This window comes from Esox lucius, chromosome 7 (assembly GCF_011004845.1).
Source record: "Esox lucius isolate fEsoLuc1 chromosome 7, fEsoLuc1.pri, whole genome shotgun sequence".
In the NCBI taxonomy this organism is placed as follows: Eukaryota; Metazoa; Chordata; class Actinopteri; order Esociformes; family Esocidae; genus Esox; species Esox lucius.
Window position 1 is genome coordinate 5725662 of NC_047575.1, and position 23582 is coordinate 5749243.

A 23582-nucleotide genomic window follows, 5' to 3' on the forward strand; every position below is an offset into this window, starting at 1 on the left:
TGTCATACATATATTTACATTTTAGATTTTGGCCATTTTCAAATGTTTAACATATATCAAATATGTCTTGAAGGTTAATTCCATGTTGTGTTGATGAGAATACTTAATGTACTGCATATTCATAATGTACTGCATAATTATTTTAACACATGATATTCAACGTTAAAATATATGACATGCATTGTATTATGATATTTGTTATATATTTCAAGTTATATATTTAATTAACATATTCAGGGTACATATGTAAATATATGTTAAGAAATCCTCTACATATATGTACATATATGTTTTGCAACAGTTTTCCGAGTGGGACAAGCTGAAACAGGACTGTGAAACGCTGTATTCCCTTTAACTGACTATTGATGTATGACGAGATGTCTCCTCTGTCAAATCCCATTGACGCTGTTAGATTGTGGCTCATATTTTGAGTTATGTCCAAATGTGTGGTAAGGGTATGCTTGAACCCATAATTTTGATTGCTAGTACCAAACAAATTAAAATATTGGTCAGTACCATAGAATAGATTAGTAATCAGATATGACTAAAATTCAATCAATTTATTTGTGTATTAATTCAAAACTATTAAGTAGTGAATAACTAAATGTGCCATGTGACTGTTAGAACATTTCAGGAAATTGTATTTTTGATACACCAGGCTTAATGTATTTTATTAAGTAAAAATATATTTCTAAAATAGCAATAAGCTGTTAGAAATCCTATTAAATGTAATTGTGAGCTATTACTAGCCACTGTGCATCAAACTCTTGTTATTTCTTGCTCTTCGTGGTTTTCGTTGGGTATCTGCACAAGCACCTTTTTGACTGCTGATGTTAAAAGGGCTTTAAAAAATAAATTTGACACTTTGAATTGACCAATATGAAGGGATATCAAAACCATTTGGCAAATTGATGATTTATAATAAGACACACCAATACTTCCACTGAGAATGTAACGTACAGCACAGAGATTACAGCAGCATTCTGTGACGCTACAGCTCTGTCACCAGCTACTGCTGCCAGAGGAATGAGCACTATGCCCCCTACGCTGGGTATAAGTGACAGATTTTTATATACATAAAAAAATATTGTAATACTTACAGAGAACAAATAACTAATGAGGGCTGATCAAGTGGACATGATGCTATATTTCTATGTTCACAACAAATTGAATTAGTTCATAAAACACAAAAGATATAAGTATTATAGCTTAATGTTATAAGGGAGGCAACATCACTTTAAATTTGATGTATCATCACTACAATATTTTGAGCTGAGTAACTCAAGCAATTTATAGCAACGGTTTTCCATTCAAAAATGAAGTGAGTTGAGTTAGCTTAACTAATGATTTTAAGAGTGTATAATACAATGTACTTTATAGTACTGACCTATATTGTATTGAACTCAATTCTGCTCTGCTGTCGGTAACAGGATGACTGGAGTTAAAGATAACATACACTGCTCAAACAAATTAAGGGAACACATAATCATCACAGTATAACACCAAGTCAATTGAACTTCAAGGATATCAATTTGTCCAGTTAGGAAGCATAAGCGATTGTGAATCAATTTCACTTGTTTTAGTGCAAATGAAAGTGACAGCAGGTGCAATGGAGAGGCAACAGCAAGACAACCCCGCAAAACAGAATGATTTTGCAGGTGGTGGCCACAGACAGTTAACTCTCTCCTTATACTTCCTTACTGATTCTTCTCTAGTTTTGCATTTTGCTAGTGTCCTTGTCCCTGTGATTTCAATTGTTTACTTTGATTTTCGGTGTGAGTTTGAATCCAGACCTTAATTGGTTGGTGATTTTGGTTTCCATTGACCGTTATGTCATTTTGTTGCCAATTAATTACAAAGTAAAGATTTTGAGCTTTAATATATTTCCTTCATTGAGACCCAGTGTTTTACTTTAGCATTTCCCTTAATTATTTTGAGCAGTGTACTTTTAGATACTAATGTCAAATATATGCCAACTCCTCCTCCTTCAAATAACTAACAATTTTTTTTTGTTAGTGCTTTGTGAGGAATCAACCACCACATATTCAACATTACCACTCTTCACACACCTTTGTTGTGTGGTAAGATCAGTGACAGTGAAATGTTGAACATCTTTCAGAAGTTAATGTGCCTCGTTCCAGTTTAGGCAAGTCATGGTGGATATTTACAATCTTATGCCTGGCATGAATAGCATGCCAGAAGAGTAGGGGAAATGACACACCATCATCCAAAACAGGGCACCGTAATGGATGACGGCGTCTCACACCATGTGCCTTTGCCACAGACGTCCGCAGAGCAGATATGAAACTGAAAAATAACACTTGGGCTAGTATAGGAATTGAGAAGAAGTACTAAAAAAGCTCAAGTTAGAGTTGAAAATCAACAAAATGGCAAAACACAATAATATTTACGGTGTCCTACTTGTCACTCTAGCAGCACTTTCGTGGGAACCGCTGACTGAAAACTAAAGAACGTAGGGAGGAAAGTTACAATGTTCTACTAGATAGAGAAGGCGGGCATTAAAGTACCCCTTAACATGTACATCAGCAGAACCTGACCATCTTCCCAGTGAGGGATTAGTGAGAGGTAAACACAGAAACACTGTGACGAAAAAAATCAACATTCTAATAGCATTCAATTGGACAGGGTGACTTTGCCCAAGGTGTGTGTGAGTAGGACAAAAAGCTCAGAAGGGCTGCAAGTTGCTGATAACTGGCTGTGTAAGGGAGGGGGAGGAGGAAAGACGAGACAGGGAAAAAAGTAATGAAGTGTACTGCCACATTTAAGAACATATTAGAAAGAATATACAGCGGGGAGAACAAGTATTTGATACACTGCCGATTTTGCAGATTTTCCCACTTACAAAGCATGTAGAAGTTTGTTATTTTTATCATAGGTAGCAGGAGGTTTTTTAGATTCCGGCTCGCATAGTTGAAGTGTACCTATGATAAAAATTACAGACCTTTACATGCTTTGTAAGTAGTCAAACCAGCAAAATCGCAAGTGTTTCAAATACTTGTTCTCCCCACTGTACTCGCACCTCATATTGCCAAAGAACTCTATGGTTAAGTCGTCTGACCATAGCACTGGTCCGAATCCATATGCTAATACTGTTTTGTATAACTGGGGTGGGGTTGGTGCCAAAATTAAATTGTATGTGACCAACAAAACAATGCCATATAATAAGTCAAATATGGTGATGTATCTGATGTCATGAGGATCTTTTTCTTCAGTTGGTCCTGGGGCTCTTATGCAGGTCAAAATCCCAAAATAGCCACAATATCAACCTTAAGGTAATCTGTTTCCAGACCTGAAATCCATCAAAAAGTTTTGAACAGTCAATACCACTTGCTTCATATTCATATGTTAATATTCATAGTTTTAATTTCATACCCGATGTTATACCCAGTGGTGAATAAATCTTACTGAGATAAGAAATTGTGTGAGCAATTTATATTACCTCTGTGGGTGTAGTAGATTTATTCCATCATTAAAAATATAGTTGTGGCTTGAACACAATGTTTTTCTCTGACTGTCAAACACCTACTGCTCACAAAATAATGTCAGCATCCAAACGTGACATTCTGCAACTGACAATCATTCTCAATCTCTGACAATGATCGTTGCTGTGGCAACACTGCATTGAAATACCACATGGTTTCTAGGACATTATGATTGAAGAATGAAAGAAAAATATAGTACAAACAGAAAAGCTATCTCCAACAACAGTCTAAACCTGAAGCCAACATAAAATAAGTTGAATGTTTGTTCCCACATACATTTCATCAGGATTTACTAAATAAAACACAAAAATAAAACACTTTGTGTTTACAGCCACAGTGTAAACACAAAGTTTTACGCTGGCATGAGACATTCACCTATATACACAACAGTTCAGAAGTTTAGGGGTCACATAGAAATGTCCTAGTTTTTAAAAGAAAAGCAAATGTTTTGTCCTTACATTGTTTCTCATACAATGCTATGTAATACTCCCTTCACAGAACAGTGCAAACTGACTCTAACCAGAATAAAAAGAGTGGGAGGCCCCGATGCACAACTAACCAAGAGGACAAATACATTAGTGTCCAGTTTGAGAAAGACACCTCACAGGTCCACAACTGGCAGCTTCATTAATAAACAGTAACTGCAAAACACCAGCCTCAATGTCAACAGTGACTCTGGGATGCTGGTCTTTTACGCACAGCTGAAAAGAAAAAGCAATACATCAAACTGGAACACTGGAACATAGTTATGGACAGACGAGTCTAAGTTTAAGGCATTCAGATCAAAAAGAATAACTCTCAAGAGGCTCATACTAAATGAGATCATGCTGGAAGAGTGCTTGATGCCATCTATCAAGCATGGTTGAGGCAATGTGAAAGTCTGGGGGTGCTTTGGTGTTTGTAAAGTGGGAGATTTCTACAGGATAAATGGGATCTTGTAGAAGGAAGGCTATTAGGGTTGTAACGGTACATGTATCCGTACCGTAATGTTTGGTATAAGATGTTTTGTTCGGTACATGCTGTGATCTGGATGAATACAGACTCATTTTAACTATGCACGCTACTTTTTTGTTTGTGAAACAAAAATTTGAAACTCCCCCAGAAATGGATTTTGGTGCTGTAACTTTGCAACTGAAGTTGCCTATGGCTGAATCTCAATCGCATTCTATGCACTAGGTGTGTAACGATACACGTATCTGTACTGAATTGTTCGGTACAGGACGTTCAGTTTGGAACACGTTGTGATCTGAATGAATTTAGTCCAGCTTTAACCACACTTCTTACTATTTTGTGTCTTTTAAACTCAGAGTTTCCCCTCGGAGACAGATCTTGGAGCCGTAACTTAGCAACTGAAGTAACCTAGAACATGTAACACAGCCTCATAAAAAAATATGGCGAACACAAACGACAAGCCAGAACTTGAGGACCCTCCCGTATCCTTCAGGTCTCCCATTTGAGAAAGTAACAGCCTTCCAGTTGAAGCTCAACTAGGTAGGATTGGTTCATTAAAAAAAGTTTGTCCCCTATAAATATATTGCGCAAGCTGATGAGGCCTTCTAAGAGTTGTTTAGCAACTCATTCAGTTCAGTGAAATTTCTAATTATAATTTTTTGATATACTTTCTGGACAATTCTGTTCCAACAGTCCCATTCCAGCCAATCGCATTCTGCAAGGCAGGCTTTCCTCCTTGGTTAATTTTGTGAACATGCATTTTACCCGGATATATACAATGGATATAAAAAGTCTACACACCCCTGTTAAAATGCCAGGTTTTTGTGATGTAAAAGAATCAGACAAAGATAAATCATGCCAGAACCTTTTCCACTTTTAATGTGACCTATAATGTGAACAATTCAATTAAAAAACAAATTGAAATCTTTGAGGGGGAAAAATGAAAAATGAAAAACTTACAATAACCTGGTTGCATAAGTGTGCACACCCTCTTATAACTGGGGATGTGGCTGTGTTCAGAATTAACCAATCACATTCAAACTAAATGTTAAATAGATGTCAATACACACATGCCATCATTTAAAGTGACTTATCACAAATAAAGTTCAGCAGTATTTTCTTAGTGGCATCTCAGAGCAAAAGCCATGATCCACAGAGAGCTTCCAAAGCATCAGAGGGATCTCATTGTTGAAAGAAATCAGTCAGGAGAACGGTACAAAATAATTTCCAAAGCATTAGATATGCCATGGAACACAGTGAACACAGTCATCATCAAGTGGAGAAAATATGGCACAACAGAGACATTACCAAGAACTGGACATCCCTCCAAAATGTATGAAAAAACTAGAAGAAAACTGGTTAGGGAGGCTTCCAAGAGGCCTACAGAAACATTAAAGGAATTGCAGGAATTTCTGGCAAGTACTGGCTGTGTGCTACATGTGACAACAATCTCCCGTATTCTTCATATGAATGGTCCATGGGGTAGGGTGGCAAGACGGAAACCTTATCTTACAAAGAAAAACATCCAAGCCCGGCTGAAGTTTGCAAAAACAAACATCAAGTCCCCCAAAAGCACGTGGAAAAATGTGTTATGGTCTGATGAAAAAGGTTGAACTTTTTGGCCATAATTCCAAAATGTATATTTGGCGCAAAAACAACACGGCACATTACCCAAAGAACGCCATACACACAGTGAAGCATGGTTTGGAGCGATTTTGCAAAGAAGAGTGAGCAAATATTGTCACGTCAAGATGTGCCATGCTAATAGACTCCTACCAAAAAAGACAGTGCTGTAATAAAATCAAAAGGTGCTTCAACAAAGTATTAGTTTGCGCACTTATGCAACCAGGTTATTGAGAGTTTTTTTTTCCTCAAAGATTTAAATTGAATTGTTCACGTTATAGGAACGTTGACATTTTTGGGTGGTCCCTTAACTTTTTCCAGAGCTGTATACACACACACACACACACCTCTATATACAGTAGGGAGAACAAGTACTTGATACACTGCCGATTTTGCAGGTTTTCCTACTTACAAAGCATGTAGAGGTCTGTCATTTTGATCATAGGTACACTTCACTACACTGTGAGAGACGGAATCTAAAACAAAAATCCAGAAAATCACATTGTAGGATTTTTTTTAATAATTGATTTGTATTTTATTGCATGACATGAGTATTTGATCAACTACCAACCAGTAAGAATTCCATCTCTCATGGCCTGTTCGTTTTTCTTTAAGAAGCCCTCCTGTTCTCCACTCATTACCTGTATTAACTGCACCTGTTTGAACACGTTACCTGTATAAAAGACACCTATCAACACACTCAATCAAACAGACTCCAACCTCTCCACAATGGCAAATACCAGAGAGCTGTGTAAGGACATCAGGGATAAAATTGTAGACCTGCACAAGGCTGGGCTACAGGACAATAGGCAAGCAGCTTGGTGAAACTGGTGGTGAAACTATTAGAAAATGGAAGAAGTTCAAGATGACGATCAATCTCCCTCGGTCTGGGGCTCCATGCAAGATCTCACCTCGTGGGGCATCAATGATCATGAGGAAGGTGAGGGATCAGCCCAGAACTACACGGGAGGACCTGGTCAATGACCTGAAGAGAGCTGGGACCACAGTCTCAAAAAAAAAACATTAGTAACACACTACGCCTTCATGGATTAAAAATTAAGGTCCCCCTGCTCAAGCCAGCACATGTCCAGGCCCGTCTGAAGTTTACCAATGACCATCTGGATGATCCAGAGGAGAAATGGGAGAAGGTCATGTGGTCTGATGAGACGAAAATAGCCATGTTTGGAGGAAGAAGAAGGGTGAGTACACCCCCAAGAACACCATCCCAACCGTGAAGCATAGAGGTGGAAACATCATTCTTTGGGGATGCTTTTCTGCAAAGAGGACAGGACGACTTCACCGTATTGAGGGGAGGATGGATGGGGCCATGTATTGCGATCTTGGCCAACAACCTCCTTCCCTCAGTAAGAGCATTGAAGATGGTTCGTGGCTGGGTCTTCAAGCATGACAACAATCCGAAACACACAACCAGGGCAAATAAGGAGTGGCTCCTTAAGAAGCATCTCAAGGTCCTGGAGTGGCCAAGCCAGTCTCCAGGCCTGAAACCAATAGAAAATCTTTGGAGGGAGCTGAAAGTCCGTATTGCACAGCGACAGCCCCGAAACCTGAAGGATCTGGAGAAGGTCTGTATGAAGGAGTGGGCCAAAATCCATGTATGATCTCTGTAATTGTAAACAAATATTAAGTTCTGCTTTTCTGATGTATCAAATACTTATGTCATGCAATAAAATGCAAATCAATTACTTAAAATTCATACAACGTGATTTTCTGGATTTTTGTTTTAGATTCCATCACTCACAGTTAAAGAGTACCTATGATAGAAATTAAAGACTTCTACATGCTTTGTAAGTGGGAAAACCTGCAAAATCGGCAGTGTATCAAATACTTATGCTATACAGTGGGGAGAACAAGTACGGGAACAAAGTTTGCTTACAGTAAGAAACTATAATGGCAGCTAGAGACCAGGATGAAAAACTGCCAATTCCTCCCTTGTCTACTATAGAATACACTACAAAAACTGCAAAGAAAACAAAGGAATACTTAGACTACGTCGCTATAGCTAGCATTCAGGAACCCTAAACCAACGTTATCAAGGCTAATAATAACATTGAACTCTGAGTTAGCGCTTTTTTGGAACAGGTAATTCTATTTTTCCTATTATTGTTCGGAACTTCATTCTCTACAAGGTATTGGTACAGAACCGCTTTCTGACTGGTGAGTACTGTAATTGCAAAACGCTGCAATTGTTTTTTTATCCGAACTAGTGCAGCTTTAACTACAATGGCAATGGACCAAGTTTATAACTTTACTACAAGTACGTACTGTTTAGTACATAGTACTGTAAGCCATTTTGCCAGTATTGGAACTGATAGGGACTTACTAACTTTACACTTTCATTTCATGCCACAGCAACATTAGATATTCTTTCATTTCTGAATAACATTGATACAATAACTATCAAAATAGGTGAAGATATGTTACTTTTTTGTTAATTGAAAACACAAGAGAATTGCGGAAACACCCTACTCTTTTGCTGCTTAAGGGTTTGTGATCTAGTCTATATTACCCCAAAAAGCATGTATGGATGCATATTTTGAAACTCCACCAGAAATAGTCACAATACAACCGGGAAGTTTTATTTTAGGCTTACTACAACGTAAATACTGAAGGTTATAACCAGCAAAGCGTTTGTCTCTCTGGAACAAATCCTAATGGATCATTTGTTTAAACTATGATGAGATACGAACGCGATACCTGTTGTTTAGCTGGCGTCTCTAACCACTATGCAATTTTACAAAGGGTAGCAAGTCAGTTAGTCAACCTACACACCCACCCACACACTCTGTAAGAGACATTCGCTCTTCTTGGCCGGCTCCACTTACATGGCACGGCAGTTACAAACTAATATGGGCCCCCCAGGTGTTAAAAGGCTCCCAAAACGGTATTAAAAGAAGTACCAATGAAGTGATTGTTACTATACAATTGCATATGATTTCCTCTTGTAGAACATTGAAACTCTGGCCCCTGTAAATCTATGTACATGAGCATTGATCTGCTGCCCTGGGTTTGTCTTCGCACTCTGGAGGGACCATAGAGATTTACACAATGCAAGTCATGTTAATGATTGTCTACACCAGACAGGGAAAACTCACAACTTCAACTGAATAGATGTGGCCCTGTGGCCTTTTAAACAGCTTCTTATAGCACCTGCCTGTGGTAAAGAATGGATTGAGGGGGGAACAGAAGGCTAAGCGACTGTACTGGACCCAACCCATCTATGTGAATACAGATATGATCAAGGGCCATTCAGACAACCCAATTCATGATATTTCAAACAATTACCACAGCAGCAACATTTATAAAATGGTCAACATTGATACTGACATATGTGGTGGCTCTGTTAAACTATTTAATGTAACCAAGCATCTGCCGCCAGCTGTGAACAACAGTGTACTCACTGCTTTGATGTAAAATCAGACATAGTTGCCCTAAATATATTTAAAGTATAAAATAAATTATATATCTTTCAGCTGTAATGGTAACATCAAAAAATCCAAAGTGGAGGTAGTATTTTGAAAATGTTGCAGATTACATATTCAAATACAATCTAACAACCTAATAATGGTCATTATATTCACAACATGTCATAAGGGAAACAAACATTATATTAAAAGCAGATGCTTGATTGTGTATAAAGAGTAGATAGATAAGTGTGGCAGTTGAAATACAACCCACAACTCTGGCACAATAGCAAACTCCATTCCAGTAACCAGAACCCCAAGCCTAACCTTTGGAGACAAGCAGAGATAGCAAATCCATCTTCATTGAATCAATTTCAAAGTATTGCACATCTTATCAGCCCTCTGTAAATCATGGTTCTGGACCGTGATGGGTAAGGAGGGAACAAAACAAAGACATTCAATAAGTACCATCTTCAATTGTGTGCTTCGACTACCAACTCGGCTTCCTAGTTGTGTAATTTCATGCTTTTCAAGCAATAATTTGGTCCTTAATCAAGAGAAGAGGCAAATGCTTCATTGAGATGCAAAGGCAAGGACTGCAGATGCTTATAAAATGATGCTAATTTCAAAGATCGGGACGCTGAAGCCTGTGTGGACTCATTAACCGCCTCCTATGCTGAATGACACCAGAGCACAAATATGTTCGAAGAAGTTGTGAACAAGGACCATGTGTGCAACATGTTCAAGAGGGAATGTCATTTATGTCACAGTGAATCACAAATGGACAATATTATTGTCTGAGACCTAAAAAAAGAAACATTTATTAAGAGTATATCATTTGTGCTTCAGCAGACAAAGACAAGGAGAAGAGGGGTAATCCACAAGAATGAGAAAAAGCATGAAAAAGACATACTGCCAAAAAGACAAAATTGAGGCAAACATTGTGGAAGCACTCAACAAAAAAGCAGAAAAGCATTACCTTAGCAACCGTGCCTCAGAGGAATTATGTTCGTATGGAACTATTTTGTAAACTGTGATTGTGTACAGTGTGTACAAAAGTTGGTACAATATCATTCGCTATCAACATATTCTCAGTGCTATTGGTCCTTAATGACTAGCTATTATGTAGCTTTTTAACATCTTGCTATTATGTTGGTCCTTAACTGATTCAAAATTAAAACCACCTTTTTACAAATAACATTTACGGCTAAGGTTAGGTAAAGTAGATTTAAAAAATAATTACATATGCACATTTTCCAAAATAGTTAACCATCCACATAATGCCTGGAATGATGTGTTGTACTTTAAGCTAAATTTAAGTGGTTTGTACAAAGCAATTTTCACAGACGGTTCAGAATGGACCCAAAAGAACCCTTTTAACAGTGACTGACTGAAAATCGTTATTTACATCTTGGCATCCTACTATGTAATGGCCACAATTTAAAGCACTTTCACGCTATTACTTTTCAAATAAAGTTGGCACTTCAATGTACAGTATATGAAAGTGGTTTGTTTTGGAAATTACTTAATGTTTTGAAAGCCCTTGTTGATTTTCCCACAGAATGGCCCCAGTATGGCTTCTCTATTGTAGTCTACTGACGGGTTGCAAACAGTTTGATGTACCATAATCAGACTAGAATATTCTGAGCTACAGAACATAAATATACCAGAAAATAATTAATTTGAAAAGTATTCACCCCCTTTGGTCAACATTTAGCAGAGGCACCTTATGCAGCAATTACAGGCATGCATCTATTTTGATAGGTTTCTCCTGATGAGAGACGCATCCACATAGCATGATGCTACCACCACCATACTTTCCGGTAGATACAGTGTTCTCAGAATTAGGCTTTTGCCAAATATAGTACTTAGGATTGAGGCCAAAAGGCAATTTTTTGGTTTCATTACACTATATATTCATCCACTTGATCTCAGAGTCACCCACAGACCTTCTGGCACTCTAGCTGAGATTTGTTGTGAGTGTTGTTTTTTTTCCCCACTCAACCAATTAGGCCACTTTTGAGAAGCACTCAGGTTATTTTTGCAGTATGAGTATCTCCCAGTTGGACTGTAACTAATTTAGAGTAGCTAGAGGCCTCTTGGTGGCCTCCCTGACTAGTGACCTTCTCACCCAGATTCTCTGTTTTTGAGGACGGCCTGTTTCAGACAGATTCACAGTTGTGCCATATTCTCTCCATGTCTTGTTAATGGACTTTACCGTGTTCAGGGTGACATCCAATGCATTGGAAATGGTCTAATATCATTCCCTTGGTTGGTGCATTTGGAAAAATTTATTCCACATTTGCTTTGGATATTCCTTGTTCTTCATGATGTAGTTTCTGTTTGGAATTGTACTAACTAAATGTGCAAATTCCCAGACAGAGGCATTTAACAAAAAATCTTATGAAACACCTTGACAGCACCAGGGCGGACTCCATGATTTACAAACATAATTGGTTGTACCATGGCTCATTTAGACAGGTCATAGAAGAGGTGGTGAACACTAATGAAACATTTTCTGTTTCATATTTTTAATTCAATTTAAAAAGCAATCACTTTGACGTTATGTGTTGATCAGTGGCAAAAAACTCAGAATAAATGAATTTATATTTCACACAGTAACACAATAAAATGTGGTATAGTCCATTTTTGAAAGCCACAGTCCATATGCACCCAGGCACAGGATGACAGTTCTGTATTCACATGCACCTTCCCCCCCCCCCCAACCCCCCACAGGCTCAAAACCACTGAAGCCAGTCTATAACAACAACCAGGAAAATCATCGATTTCTGAAGAAGTGGATCAATTTGCACCCATGTTAGTGTTCCTGGAGCAAATTGAGTGACAGGTTCAGCATTTGCTTCACTGCAGGTAACAGTGCACGTTGAACACATTTCCAAAGGCCTCTCTCTACTTCCTACACTTCACTTTAAATGCAAAGCCTAGTTACCATAGCAGCCTTCAATTTTCCGCTCTGGTGGGAGAGTGAAAATGACAGGATGTTTCGCAGACCACAATCTACCATATGGATTCACTGGCTGGCTACTCTATCACTTCAACGTGCTCTGCTGTGATTGGTGAACTGGACATTGCCCCAGGAAACAATGCTCATTGATTGGACTAATGGCCTAACCATTAACAGTGGAGACAGCTATTCAGCTAACCATTGTTCCTCTTTTCCTGCAGACAACCGAAGGTCTTCAGTCACTCAGTCAAATGACGGAACAGACATCCTAAACAAAGCCCGAATCGAGATTGACAGCAAGATAAGGTGCAAAAAAATTACTGTAATAACACACCAGTGTAAGACAAACCTATTCCAGGTCTATTGTCACAGTCGTGGTGACACCTGCGTTGATGAAGCTCAACGGCCTATGTGACATGTCCCCGTTTTACTGTCACCTGTGAGACCGTCCTAACCGGTCTTTCTGACGAGCATGTTCCTATCTAGGTCATTGCGGTGCACGTTCCCAACATCGCCTCCTGTGCCACAATGTAGGGGTATTGTCAGGAAACTGATCAAATGCGGCGACCAAATGTTTTTGCGCCTGTGTCATTTACAAACCACAGATCGCTCGAGCACATCTCTGTCAAAAATAAAAATGTCCACATCACAGCAAAGAAGCTTTGGAGGTCCAAGGGCTGTGGCTGACGTACAGGCTTTTGCAGTGGCCATCGTAAAACACATCCCATGTCGCCTGTACGCATGTGATGCGAGGCAGCGGCTGACCTCCTGTCGGGTAAGCCTTCCAACCCAACACACGCCAGCCCCACCTCACAAGCCACCTCCCCTCTGCTTATCTCCGCGGCGCCTCGCCTCGCAGCAAGACGGTCGGGTGAACGAGGTCGCAATGAATCATCATCGACTCCCAACCCGGCGGGGCTAAAGATTGACAGCTGGGGCCCACTTGGGGGTGGGGATGCCCATTATCCCAGCCAGCTGATGGTGGAGATAGTGGCAAAAGTGGATGGACTCTAATGGTCTTGCCCGAGCCTATCACACGGATGAGATACGTATCAGGGCTCCCTGCCAGCATGCAAGCTGCTGCCACCGCGACAGGAGCCAGGAGGTTGCGTAAAAAAGGGAGGGGGTATAAAAAAGGGAGGGGGGATTCAACGTATGTTCCCCCTTTTAATTGTTTCTATGAATCGTCATTTCCATCAATTATACAAAACGTTGTGAATCGTTGCAGAGGAATAGGGAAGCATGCCATTCCATTAAAGGGGCACAGCGAGAGGAACAAGAGTGGCGTAGAGGAGGAGACATTTTAAAGAGGAACAAGAGTGGCGTAGAGGAGGAGACATTTTAAAGAGGAACAAGAGTGGCGTAGAGGAGGAGACATTTTAAAGAGGAACAAGAGTGGCGTAGAGGAGGAGACATTTTAAAGAGGAACAAGAGTGGCGTAGAGGAGGAGACATTTTAAAGAGGAACAAGAGTGGCGTAGAGGAGGAGACATTTTAAAGAGGAACAAGAGTGGCGTAGAGGAGGAGACATTTTAAAGAGGAACAAAACGAGTGCACTCAAATACAATAAGTATTGAGCAAGTCAGAAGAGACAAGTGGAGCCCGTCACAAGTATATATTTGTTTTTATTTTATCTCAGTAGGCTCCCTGAATCATTGAACACTTATTGGTTTTGGCTTTCTCTTGCCTGGAATCAATACCTGAAGGAAGCACTGACACAGATATATAGTAATACATGTCAAAAGGTTATATCATAGCCATACAGTAGGTCATCCCATTGGCCCTCATTTATCAAAAGTGCGTACACCAAATTTCCAGCGTACACTTGGCGTACACCCAAAACCACGGTGACTTTGAGATTTATCAATATGGACGTTGGCGTACGGCACTCTCAAATCCTACGCCAGCTCAGAAGGTGGTGTACGCACGTTTTGAGTTAGTGTGGAAATGACCCACTGTAAAAAAAAAACAGCAACATAATAATTACAAACTTCAGTGTTTATTTTTGTGCAACATGGACTTCAATGTTTAATTTGTGTGACTTTACCAAAGCATTTGATTTATATGTATTCCTTCAGATGCGAGCCTGTGCGCTTTACATGACGTTTCAGGGTTAGGCCCGGCAGTTGCACACGGACTGGGTTCAGTAATAAAAGGCTTTTAATGACCAAAATATAATTCAGACTGACAAAATAATAAAAATGACATTCTTCTTCTTTAAAATAATAATAATATAAATAATAATAACGACATTCTTCTTCTAAATAACAATAAATGTCATTAATAATAAATATCATAAAATAATAAGACGAATATTACAAATTGTCATGCAATTATTAATGTGAATGAATGGTACTCCACATCAGATCATCATCTTTTATTCCGCTTTTTAACTGCCAAATGAAACAATTTTATTTCTTTCTACCTCCCTGGTGATCGTCTCAATCTCCACGTCAGAGAAGTTTCTCTTTTTTGCCGTCTTCCGTGTGTCCATGGCGTAAAATGAGGGCGTGGGGGAAGCGGAGACTTGAATATATAGGGGCGTGTTATTCTAATGACGATCGTTTTAAGCCGCAGCATTTATCAAGGGCAGGTATTGCGTACACCTGGATTTTAAAGGTACGCACAGCTTCATAAATCAGGCGGTGAGAGGAGTGTAAGCAAAATCTTACGCCAACATATACACCCGTTTCTACGCAAGAATGATAAATGAGGGCCATTGTGTTTGGGGAAAATCAAATGTCAAGTATAAGCAGCAATTAGTATCAAATGTGTTAGTACTGTGAAGTCCAGCCGTTTCAGAGTTTTCCTACAGCATATAAACTTCTGGAAGCACAATGATGCTTAACAACAATGTGCAGCTCATGCAAATAACCTCCCCTCATTCAAATCCCAAAGCAAATAATATGCAAATCCTTAACTTCACATTTATCCACACACAAAACCTATGCTGATAAAACGTTGCCCTCATTTTTGATGATCACCGTGACACAGAAAGTATGTTGAGTACAAACATATCCCAGTTCTGCAAAGAAACGTCAGCATGACCATCTTTTTGCCGATAGGTACATTTTTGGCTTGTTAGCCTACTGGGATGTGGCTGGGTGTCAGTGCCTTTGTTCAAACCAATGCCAACCTAATGGAATCAGGTAGAAGGTAGAATGGTCCCCCCTTAGAGCAATGGATGCATGGATGGGTGACCCTGGAAACCTACCGTGTCTGTGACCATTCAGACAGCCAGGGCACTGCTCCCTCCCCAACCTTCTCCATATGTTTGACTTTTCAAGCTCATTAAATTAAAAAAGTGGTGACAAAAAGAGACAGTTGGGAAGGCTCACTGCATGTCCTCTCGACACTGTGTTAACGTGTCCCTGGCTACTTCACTCATTAAGGCAAGATGTGTCAAATATTTCACAGGCTCTAGGCTTTGCTGCTTCAAAAATATTCCCAACATGATAATGTATAAATGGAATCAAAATTGCTCTATATTGCTGTCCTCAGGGATTATTAAATAGAGGATATCAATGTGAATGATGAAACATTCACCTTTACATATGCATAATTAATGGAAAGTCACTATGCTGCCAATTAGCTAACTGTAGGAGGGATAACAAACCTCTCAGTGGATTGGTCAATGTGTATATGAACGTAGGATGAATACACACATGGTGGTTAGGTTAGCTGAACCCATTTAGCTCCCTAAGCAGAGCGACTGTGAATGTGCTAGAGAAACGAGTTGCCGTCGTTGCACTGGGATCCGCCATCTACAGTGGGGAGAACAAGTATCTGATACACTGCCGATTTTGCAGGTTTTCCTACTTACAAAGCATGTAGAGAATTACACGGCAGGACCTGGTCAATGACCTGAAGAGAGCTGGGACCACAGTCTCAAAGAAAACCATTAGTAACACACTACGCCGTCATGGATTAAAATCCTGCAGCGCACGCAAGGTCCCCCTGCTCAAGCCAGCGCATGTCCAGGCCCGTCTGAAGTTTGCCAATGACCATCTGGATGATCCAGAGGAGGAATGGGAGAAGGTCATGTGGTCTGATGAGACAAAAATAGAGCTTTTTGGTCTAAACTCCACTTGCCATGTTTGGAGGAAGAAGAAGGATGAGTACAACCCCAAGAACACCATCCCAACCGTAAGCATGGAGGTGGAAACATCATTCTTTGGGTATGCTTTTCTGCACAGGGGACAGGACGACTGCACTGTATTGAGGGGAGGATGGATTGAGCCATGTACCGCGAGATCTTGGCCAACAACCTCCTTCCCTCAGTAAGAGCATTGAAGATGGTTCGTGGCTGGGTCTTCCAGCATGACAACGACCCGAAACACACAGCCAACAGCCAACTAAGGAGTGGCTCCGTAAGAAGCATCTTAAGGTCCTGGAGTGACCTAGCCAGTCTCCAGACCTGAACCCAATAGAAAATCTTTGGAGGGAGCTGAAAGTCTGTATTGCCCAGTGACAGCCCCGAAACCTGAAGGATCTGGAGAAGGTCTGTATGGAGGAGTGGGCCAAAATCCCTACCTCAGTGTGTGCAAACCTGGTCAAGAACTACAGGAAACGTATGATCTCTGTAATTGCAAACAAAGGTATCTGTACCAAATATGAAGTTCTGCTTTTCTGATGTATCAAATACTTATGTCATGCAATAAAAAGCAAATCAATTACTTAAAAATCATACAATGTGATTTTCTGGATTTTTGTTTTAGATTCCGTCTCTCACAGTTGAAGAGTACCTATGATAAAAATTACAGAATTCTACATGCTTTGTAAGTGGGAAAACCTGCAAAATCGGCAGTGAATCAAATACTTGTTCTCTCCACTGTATATCATGGCAGCTTGGATGCAGCACTCCCTAACTAGATGGGAAACCACAGCCTAATTAGCATGGGGCACACACAAACTCACACACAGTTTTGGAAGCAGTTGTCACACAAAGACAGAAAGGTCACAAGTAATTGGCAAAGGGCCAAAGTACGAAACCAGCACGGCCTTCATTTGTACAGACCAAGACAAAGAAAGAGACGGGGGAGAGAGAGAGAGAGAGAGAGAGAGAGAGGGGAAAGAGAAGAGAGAGTAAAAAGAAAAAGAAAGAGGAAAGTTAAAATAGACAATGTGAGAAGACCTGGCTACTGTTTTTAAACTGTACAGGAGAACACCAATGTGCCACCAAGAAGCATTATAAGGACCAGAAAAACATCAAACTGTCATATTGCAGACCTCTGAAAAATGGGGATGGATGACAGGATGATGATTGTCCCCACCCCAAAAAAGTCACACATTTTCAAGTATACCTAATCATACAATAGCGCATGTCATATCCAATTTCATCTGTGTTCAAGCTTCTCAGATTGTTCCTAGCCTGAGAGCATTTTTAGATTATGAGAGAGAAAATGGACCTTATTTACATAATAATTTACATAATGTTTCAGAATACACTAGCATCGACCAACAGACAAGCCAAGGGATATGTGCATGAAGGTACTTGGCCAGCTCCTTATCAGTGTTTACTGCCCGGACATAATTTATTGGGCTAGAGACGGTAGCCTACACACATATTTAGCAAAGCTGAATAATATCAGTAGGTTGCTTGTGAATTTCTTGCTCTTTCTTTATCACCTTTGAAACAGGTCTATCTGTCAATACCACTCAGTCCATTCTTGTCACTGATCTGGTGACAAACATATACACATCTTCACTTATGTTTTCAAACTGGAGGAATTATCGACCTTACCCATGTTCTTTGGTTAAGGTGATCAAACAGACGTCCTGGTCTTCCAATGTAAGAAGGTTGCAGCCTGAGAGTGAGATATATGAGCCACAAAATAGTCTATGGGCTCAAGTATTCTTAAATATGTATGAAAGCACTATAGTAATGTAAAACAACCATTAGACTTTCCTAAAAGAATAATACTAAAAAAAAAAATTCTGCTATGTAGGGGGGGAAATTACTTTAAAAAAGATATACCTATCCACCCACTCAAACGTACAGAATCTACAATGTGGATTCATCCCATAGTCTTTACTAAGCAAGCGCCTCAAGATCCACCCTACCTACCACAGATGTAAACTCTGCTGAATTTTTATACACTACTTACAGGAGCAATTTGACTTCCAGTTAGAGTTAAAATTATAATTCTTCACAAACCGATTCAATAAGCCACTATCAAAAGTAATCAAGGACTTTATCTTTGAATCATTTAGTGGACTATTTATTTATTGCTTTTCTTTTAACCACATACTCTTCTGTGACTGAGCTGTAAAACATCTTCTAGTTCAAACATAGCAGATGGCAGTTTATAGAAGGATTATTGTCAGCAAGAGAAATAGCTTCACTGGATCCTTCCTTTGACAGCAATGTAGGGAAAGGGGGGCTAACACTGGGTATCAGGTAATCAGTGACAGTTCGCCGGGAGCTTTCACGGCTTTGAAGAAGACAAAGCAACTACAGCAAATGCAAAGTAGAGAAAGAAGGCAATAGGAATATAGGAATATAACAGGATATTATTTCCACAACCTGGATGTACAAATAAAATAACCCTCCCCTGATGTGATAGGTAATCAAGTTATATTCATAGTCCAAAGTCATACTGACCAGTTCTTTGTTAAACCATGGATTAGACTAAATTGTATTTTTGATCCAAAACATATTTCCTATTACTGTACAAAGTATCCTCATGGTAAAACATTAGACAATTGTATTAGATTTTCATAATGTCAGCCTAAGAAAATTAATTGTTTGCCAGCTGAGCTGGGAAGTTGATTTGGTTACCAAGGCAACTACTGTAGCTAGTAAACTTGCATTCTACTGGCATATGAATACATGAAGTAGCAAATACTTACAACTACAGTCAAGGTGAAAAAACGGAGGAATCGAATAGGAGCTTTATGCATTTTGTAATAAAGAACTCCATGGAAGATTAGTTCTAATCCATTAACACAATGTGAAAAATCTTCCACACTGCGTATTTTCCAGATAACTCAAAAGATCCTTGTTTATCCCTTACACAACATTATTTCTTCTGTTTCATGAAAAGTCTATTCATTTCTTTTGATAACCCTGGCAAATAATAACCTGGAGATTTAAGGAAAATCGAAAATCGATCAAACACAGTAACATATTGGGAACATTATTGTTTTTATTATTTAAACAGGGAAGCTGAGACCATTGTCTCTTTTACAGTTGAGCCCATTGATCCAGAAAGAAGACTACAGCACAATCTTGTCGATGAAATGAATGGGAAAAAATGTATGTCTGGTTTAAACTTATATAGGAAAGATGTGTTGTTTGACACAGTGATAAAAGCCAAAGGGCCTTGGGGTAAGATTGAAGAGATGTGCAAAGGAAATGGGATGATAGGACATGTAAATCTGAGGTGGAAGAGGAGCAAGAGGCTGGGAGAGGAGGGTGGGACGCTGTGGTTGCCCCTTACAGTGATCCACTGCTTCGTCATGGCCAGGGCTCCGGCTTGAGTTAGTAAATAGGAATGTTATTTGGAAATGTTTGGGAAAAAGCTGCTGCTACCTAAACAGCTGACACTCTTCCACCGCTTAAGCCAAAGCCTTAGTCAGAGTGCGAGGGAGTGAGAACCATCCACCCCAATGCATCCAGGGCTATAGCTCCTGGCTTGCGACTGGGCTCGCTCACTTCCACTTGAGGACCCACACTTCCTTCCCAGATGGCTCCACTTACAAACCACCCCTTTATGTGACATTATTCTCTTTGTTGAGGGGGGCACGCCTTTTAAGGGAACCACTATGCTTCATTGACGTCATCCATCCTGTCCGGTCATGGCCCTGTCATGGTTGTAGTATGTAATCCTTTAGTATGTGAAAATGAAAGGTGTTCACTGATATTTCAAATGACTCGTTTACAATTTAAATTTTTTGTAAATGATCTAACCCTACAACAGTGAGTTGGCCCCCTAAAATGATCTAATGGAATTCTTTGTCATTTTACATGACAACACAATGACCAAAATGACAATCTACTCTTACATTGACATAGCCTACCCTATTGAGATCAATGAAACCAATAGGACATTTTGAAAGCACAGACAGATTGCAGCATAAAATAAAATAGTTGTCCTGTAACTGTGCTTTAAAATATTGCAAAAAAGCATTTGTAAGAACATTTCATATTTTTTTGCCTTATTTCACTACATAAATTGTCTGACAACAAATTACCTTACAGCAATGATCAAGTTACAGGTGTACATTTGTCAGTTGGAAGCTGAGGGCGATTTAACATATACCATGGTGGTATCTGGAACAGATTGGAAATGTGGCAATGACACCAAGGTTAAAACCCCTACTCTTAAACTCAGAACAATGAGATCTTTAGTGACCACAGAGTGTCAGGACACTCGTTTATCATCCCATATGAAAGAATGAACATTATGCAAAGCAATGTCGCTTTCAATGCAGGGGGACATTGGGATTTGATCTTTAGACCAGAGAGAATAGAACCTCCTACTGGCTCCCCAAAACCACTTCCAGCAGAACCTGGGCTCCCATCCAGCCACTCCATGCACTGTGCTCTCCCTACAGGCAAATAGCCTTTTTTTTTTTATATGAATTTAATGGATTTTGGTGATCAGTAAGACCAATGAGGTGACTGAATTGGTGGACCTTATTGTCAACTACAATACCATTTGAATAATCTATAAGCAAGTATCTTACAATTAAGTACAAGGGAAGTCAAAATAAAGCTAATGGAGCAAGATATTGATTTAAACCATATTACAGCATGCTACATTTTGATAGATGAGAAAACAGTTAGATATGAACACCACATCCACTTATTGCAAAGCAGAGATGAATAACCAAAACACAGGCCACAGAAAGATAGCTAGATAAAATTATTATTGATTGAGACACAGGCTCTAAGTTGGGGTAACCTATATCCAAAGTACATGACATACATACACAACATACATACACAACATATAAATGTTTTGTTTGTTTCTGTTCCTGTTAATTTTGTACAGCATCTTTGGGTCCCTGAAAAGCGCTATATAAATATAATGTATTATTATTATTTATTTACATATACATGTTTATTCAGTCCCAATAAATTTGATCGATTTATGATACGAACCCATCTTAGCTTAACATTTCCTAGTCTTCTTATAAGCATACATTATTATACACATACCTGAAATTCAGCGACAACATACAATCTAACATTGATTGATTTAACAAAGTCCCCATGCTTGTTTTAGAACAATGGAATGGTGGTGTCCTAATCAAAGTGGGGCGTTATTGACCACACAGCATTGCTTTATTACCTAAATTATTCTTATTCTTATTATACCAGTTTGACGACATGGCAAGGTTGTTTTTAGGGCCTCCTTCCAGGTCTTTTTTTTTTTAAGATTTTAATTGACTTTTGGGAAAAGGATTGACAAATATTCACCAACAAATAGGAAAATGTATAAGGCTAATTGAGGCCTTGCAGAAAAAAACATTAATATTACTATTTTACTACTGTACTAGATAAAACATTTTAAAACATTGTAAAAACACTTCACAGTGCCAAATGTGTGAAAATATTTGTTGTGATTGGTAAGATTGTGGCATCCCCTAAAACATTATATATAAGGTACTAATCCATGAGCATGACTTGAAGAAAGAAAATTGTTCAGTATTTTCTAAGATGTCATTTTGAAGGATTTTGATTTGTGAACAAACATTCTGAACCAGAGCTGGAGGTAGTTCTTTGAAGTCAGAGTTTCTTCCTTACGAAAAACGAAAAACTTAATACATTTTGATGTCGATGCTGAACATCAAAATAACTAAAATACATTATTTGATTTCCTTTGCATGGCTTATGATTTGAGAAAATGTCCGTTGCCAGTTCTATATTTTAAATAAAGAACAACTAATCATTACGAAATGTTAGTTGGTGCTTTTTTGCACAACATTTTACATAAGGTGCTTAAAAATAAATAAGGACATTCAGAACCAGCATGAACAACAAAGAAGAATACTTAAGTCCTCTAAGGATTACAATTAAAACACACAATCGTTCTTGCGTGAGAGACCAGTGTAAGAAAGAGAATAATATTCATTACAAGGATATCCTGATGTAAGAGGGGTGTCCATAAAAAGAGTGATTTGCCATCCCTACCACATCAGTATTTCAGATTTACTCTGGCTTCCTTGAGAATGTAAAGGAAACCTTTAAAAGTTATACTCAGTACAGCAGTCATCTTTCTCCTAACGTTGGATCCATCTGACTACTGCCTATATTTGCATGTGCAAAAAAGGATTAACTTGTCAACCTGTTTAAGACTTCAAAGGAGCAGTCCACGTCTTGTCATATCAGGCCATTTCAAGAAGCGTATTAAACAATCCTTCGGTCATCTAACCACTATAATATCTGGTGTTTGTTTTCCCACTTGTAAAACATGCTTTACATTACTTGGACCTATTTTTGTCCATCCCCAATTTCATTATATCCCATTTGTGATTAAGGCTCCACTTCATTGCAACATCTCCCAGCAGACTTGTGACAGTCAAAGCACATTCAAAGTCATTCTGCTTATTTTCACGCCTCACACAACCAAGAACTGTAGGCCAGAAACTTTACATACCAAAGGGAACATGCTTTCTACCCAACACCTGCGATAGAGCACACAGGGGACCAAGCTGGCACAAGGAGTGACTACAGTGTGACAAGACAAGGCAACCATATTCAATGACTGACCCAAACTCCAACAGTTCGATTTCTTACTGAGTGAAGTATTTTTAATTAATAGCTGGCGAGATTTTGAGTGGATTGAGATTCTTGAGTTAGTGTTCACAAACCCATATTTCATAATATGGAAGTGTGTGTGTGTGTGTGTGTGTGTGTGTGGAGCTTGTCAATGTATTGAATGACAAATCAAATCTCATTTGTCATTTTAGACCGATGTGTAACCATGGGTGGTCACAGTCAAACCATTGTTTTTGTACATTTATTTCAACATTATTTATTCAGAAAAATCTCAATTATAATGACAGCAAGCAAGAGAAAAGGGAAAAGGACAAAAAATAATAAAATGACATCTGTAAAGCTCTAGAAACAAGAAACCAGGCAAGCCTATTTCAGCCGGCCTACAATAGA

General features: G+C 39.1%; 1 protein-coding gene across 3 annotated transcripts in view; it reads right to left on the reverse strand.

The window, feature by feature from the left end:
• cblb (Cbl proto-oncogene B, E3 ubiquitin protein ligase) overlaps positions 1-23582 on the reverse strand; it is a 124141-nt gene that overhangs the window by 84426 nt on the left and 16133 nt on the right. The gene's annotated exons all lie outside the window — the stretch shown is intronic.